The following is a 5,877-nucleotide window of genomic DNA, read 5'->3' as shown; positions in this document are numbered from 1 at the left end:
AAAAATCCATAGTCTTTCCTATTTCCGCTTGATTCGCACAGAAAAAACCCTACGAGAGACGCTAATTATCCATAGGAGCAGCCCCGACGTGTTGAGCTGACCGCAGTCAGCTGTGACCCAGCCACGACCGCATAACACAAGCGTATGAATTCTTGTAAAATACTCCCTCTCGTTTTTCCCCAGTAATTATCATTCCTGGAAGGTTAATTCACGGAAAACTGGGTATATGCATGTGATAAATATATAATCTCCCCGTATTCCTCACTCGTGTGTCTGCGTCGCTGACTCGTGATTCCCCGTGTAGCGGCCGTATCTCCCTCGCCTACGGCTCGGAGGGATACGGCCGCTACACGGGGAATCACTCGTCCGCGACTCAGCCACACTCGTTCGGAATACGGGGGGATTATATATGAGTATCCTCAGACTGCGTCGAACTAAAAAAATTATAAATCTGAAAATTTACTCAAAAAAAAAAAAAAAATTAGCACAGCTATTATCATTTGGAAAAAAAAATTTCAGAAATTTACAATTTAAAAAAAAAAATTCACAATTTCATTGTGATGTATTTATCGTATGATACTGTGTCCGTAATCCAAACTTATAAAAATGCTCGGTCTCGGGCGCAGAATTTCCGATATTCGATCCCTCAGACGTCCGTTTTCTGCATTTGGGGCTTAAAAGTGACGAAAATACCTAAGCAAGACAACAAAGACACGCAAGTTGATGTAATATAATAGCAATAACCCCCTTCGCAGTCTGGTATACACTCGATTTTGGTACAATTAGCTCCATATAGCACTCGCCTATCGGCTCGGGCTATATGTCGCGCATTTTACCAAAATCTCGTGTACACCCTCCTGCGGCGGGGTTATTGCTTAATCTTAATCCTTCAATAACATTTTGGGAGATAACTTATTTGATAACATTCTTCCAATGACAATACTTTGGGTCTTGGTCAGTGTATGCACATTTTTATTTTTGAGGACTTTTACAGAATACAAACTATTTAATGGTGCATATTGCCATCAGTATCAACTGGACGCTTCAGGTCAAACAACATTTGAATAACAATTTTGAGATGATAACCTGTGTGTTATTTGTAGTTTCCTCATTGCCTACAATGTATAATGAATCAACATTTTTAGTGAAATTCAAAAATCAAATCTCTTGCACACACATGCACTAGTAACCACCTTAGTCTAATCAAGTACATTAATATCAATTTTCAAAAGTCTATAAATACACAGATTTAACCAGTTTTGTATTGTTAAACATTGTTCATAGTTTCCTCATAGACTACAATGTATAGTGGATCAACGTTTTGGTGAAATTCCAAAGTCAGAATTCTTGAAAACATATGCACATGCAACCACCCTCTTCTAATCAAGTACAATTATGTCAATTATTCAGGGTCCATATACCGGTATGCAGAAATATTGCAAGTTTTAAATTGGGGAATATATTAACAGTGTTGTCATAGACTCCCTTGTATAGTGGATCAACATTTTCGGCGAAATTCCAAAATTAAATTTCTTGTACACATGTGCACTTGTAAACACATGCTAATAAAGTATACATTTATATCAGTCAATAAACGTCTATAGATGAACATATATTGCTAGTTTTTGAAAATATGCGTTCATAATTTTCTCATTGACTACAATGTCTAGTGAATTATCATTATCGATGAAATCCAAAAATAAAATTTTTTGTACATTCATGTACTTTTTACCTGCTACTTCAAGCAAAGTACATTTATATGATCACACACACATGAATGAAGAGATATAGCTTGTTTTTGTAGGGGAAATGTCAATAGATTGGCCATACTTTCCCATGTATTATGAGTTGATATTTTTTACGAAGGACTACATAGGCCACATTTTCCTTGCTTTCAGTGGGGGACTTCAAAATTATTGCAAGTCAGAAGGAGGACTTGAACACATTGCGAGTTTGTAAGGAGGGCCGGGGTATGTTAAACAAGTCATCGTTGATGACACAGTCCCCGCTTGTCCATAATCTTTGGTGTCTAGGTAGCTGTGGTCTAGGTAGCTGTGGAATGACATTGATGAAACGGATGCATCAGGCCTGTAACTTGCATAATAAAGTAATCTGAGGAACGTTCAATAAAACTGACCCATCTCTGCCGGTATTGACCATTGAAGGAACCTTTGATTACATCACACATAACGATGCCCTCACTGCCTCTAGTGTCATGATGGCACATACTATACACATGGTTTGGTGGAATTTTAGAAATGGTATGGATCAGGTATGTTGTTGTAATCAGCCATTTCGGATCATATAATGAAACAAATTAATGTGCACAACAATGCAGCAATATCACGTTTAAACAAAATCAGTCCATCGAAGGACAGTGACCTATGTTTATGTTTCAAAGACATAAAAAATCACACCGAAATTGAAATCAAATGACTGTCTATTGACCATATGGATCATAGCACAAAATTAGTAGACATGCATATGTATGCCATAGTACTTTATCTTTGTACCAAGTCTCAACAACATTGGATAAGGAATATTTGCATATGATTAAGCCTCAAAGACATGAAGAAATCCAAAAATGACCATCTGGTAGCGATATTGGGGAAAAATGACAATCTGGCAACCATATTGGAACATATCACGATGTACATTGATATGTTTATGTATGCCATAGTGCATGATCTTTGTGCCAAGTTTGGACAAAATCGGTGTAATGACCTTTGAATTAAGCTTTAAAGACATGCAACCTTCCAACAAAATGGCAGTTCTGCAGCCATATTGGCTCCTATCGCAAGATTAATTGATACATGCATATGTATGCCATAGTGCTTTGCCTTTGTGCCATGTTTGAACAGAATCTGTTCAAGGATGTTTGAGTTATGGTTCAAAGACATGAAAAAAATCGTAACAAAATGGCCGCCTCACGCCCATATTGGATCGTATCGCAATAAATGCGAAATGCATATGTAGGCCATGGCGTTATGCCTTTGTGCCAAGTTTGAACAGAATCGGTGCAAGGATGTTTGAGTTATGGTTCAAAGACATGAAAAATCGCAAAAATATATCCACCTTGCCGCCATATTGTATCGTATCGCCAAATAAATCAATGTGCATCTGTAGGTCATTGTGCTATGCCTTTGTGCCAAGTTTGAATAGAATCGCTTCAAGGATGTTTGAGTCATGGTTCAAAGACACGAAAAATCGCAAACAAAATGGCCGCCTCACACCCATATTGGATTGTATCACAATATAATTTGACATGCATATGTAGGCCATAGTGTTATGTCTCTGTGCCAAGTTTGAACAGAATCGGTTCAAGGATGTTTGAGTTATGGTTCAAAGACATGAAAAATCGCAAAAATATATCCACCTTGCCGCCATATTGGATCGTATCGCCAAATAAATCGATGTGCATCTGTAGGTTATTATGCTATGCCTTTGTGCCAAGTTTGAACAGAATCGGTTCAAGGATGTTTGAGTTATGGTTCAAAGACACGAAAAATTGCAAACAAAACGGCCGCCTCATGCCCATATTGGATTGTATCACAATATAATTCGACATGCATATGTAGGCCATAGTGTTATGCCTTTGTGCCAAGTTTGAACAGAATCGGTTCAAGGATGTTTGAGTTATGGTTCAAAGACTGAAAAATCGCAAAAATATGGCCACCTTGCGGCCATATTGGATCGTATCGCAAAATAAATCGATGTGCATCTGTAGGTCATAGTGCTATGCCTTTGTGCAAAGTTTGAACAAAATTGGTTCAGCAGTGTCTGAGAAACGGCTCAGGACGGACGGACGGACGGACGGGACCCAATCTATAAGTCCCCGCCGGACTTCGTCCGCGGGGACTAAAAATCTGAGAACTTCTTTGGAGTCAGCCCCAAAACCGTCCAGAGGTGTTTGTGAATACAGCTTTAGAATACTCATCAGGGGCTTGCCGCCTCCTCGGCAATTGCTGTAATTGACACGATTTCGAGTGACTTGTAGTGAAAACCATTGGCTGACACATGGCAAATGACAAATTACAGTCGTAAGAGCGTCAAGCGCGGCATTAGCCAATCCTCTAACATTTCATTGAATGCAGCTAAAGGAATTGTTACTTTTCTCAAAGTTTGACCTATAAGCTATGCTTTAATACAAACACGATTTGAACTAATTTGGGGAAATTGAATGAGAGTAATTATTAGGAAAATGTAACAAAATCGAAAATTTTACAACTGAAATTTTACAAAATGATAGAATTGTGTAAAATTTGAAATATTGTTCTCATCGAACAAAACAACGAAAACACAACGATAATTGCATAACTCTTTCATCGGAATCATCATCATGACAAAAGGTTCATTTTTGTGTAAATGTACTAAAGAAACAAGACAAAATGCTTAGAATTACTCTAATTGACGATTTTTGAGTCGGGCACTTTTGAAATGCCCCTGACCTTTTTACTGAATTTAAGGCTTCATAAACATCAAATTAAGTCAGGGCACATTTAAATGACCCTGACTGACTTAACTGTAAATCAATCGAAAAGCTTCATTTTGGTCGAGGAAAAGTGACAAACTGATATTATTACTAGTGTTTCAGTAATGAAGAAACTCCAGACAAGCTCACATATTTTCATTCAAATATGTATATTGTTCAAATGTTGTGAACAATACTGCATTAGATACTATCATGCTCTGATTCTTGCTCATAACATTTCAGCAGCATCGTAAATTTTGAATAAAATTTTAAAAATGGTCAGCAAATATGGTGAAATATTAGACAAATTTCTAAAATTCTTGAGAAATTGCGCCAATCCAATTATCCCAATTTGGTTCCAATCGTGTTAACAGTAAAATTGGCGTAAATGTTCACAAAATATCATGTCCCATAACATGGCGGGAAAATCGAATATGGCACCAATAAATACTCATGAATGATGTCGAATGACATTTCAGAGCTGTGTCTATTGGTTTAGAGGTTTAGAGGCTGTACATAATGAGGCCATGCATAATGAATTGTGCGAGTTTTTGCTCATTACTCGCTCGTTCATGCTTGACCGTCGACATTCCATGCATGGGGCCGTACGTCTGGGCGCTCGTCATAACTCAAACTGCGCAACATTCCATACTGGGGCCGTCGAGTTGCTCCTTTCACCGTTCCCAATATCACAACTCCACCCAAGCCATGCATCGCTGCAACTCTGGCAGTGAGAGTGCCCATATATTCTCCACCGAGCGAGCGTTGGCACGCAGTGTACAAGACAAGAACAAGTACTGAATAACTCATAGGCCTTCTGATCACATTTCATGTTTAATATTGTAGAAATTGTGGATTACTGAAGTAAACTTTGTTTGTTAAAAAAAGTGCGAGGTAAGCATAAATTCTGTCACAACTGTTGTTATTACTAGTCTACAATCGCAGGCAGCGTTGCATGTATCCGTTCAGAAGTGCATGTAATTGTTACACTTTTAAGACCTTTCAATCTAGGCTCGTTCCTGCAAAGCTATTTTTGAACCTGCCTTTATTACTACACAAGAAAGATAAGTAGTTTTGATCAGTTCTTTTTACAAGAACTGGTATTTTTCATTTGTGAACATGAAAATGTACACATGTGGTAGTAGTCCGCATTTAAGGAATCAGATTATCAAAGCCGGTTCACAATTATTTTGTTTCACTTGACAGTAAAACCATACCAAAACACTATAAAATATCAGATGTTCTAAATGTAACAGACGGAGTGAATCATACACCTCAAGGAGGTTAGAGTTAAGCAAAGGAATGTCAACAGAAAACGTAATGATGACAGTGGGGATGAGACCATTTACGTGCAGAATGGTCAATTTAAATATCATTGAACATGGCACAATATCAATTGTTATTTA

This window comes from Ptychodera flava, chromosome 8 (assembly GCF_041260155.1).
Source record: "Ptychodera flava strain L36383 chromosome 8, AS_Pfla_20210202, whole genome shotgun sequence".
Taxonomy (NCBI): Eukaryota; Metazoa; Hemichordata; class Enteropneusta; family Ptychoderidae; genus Ptychodera; species Ptychodera flava.
The sequence above is the reverse complement of the archived record's forward strand: the minus strand, read 5'-3'. Positions refer to the sequence as shown.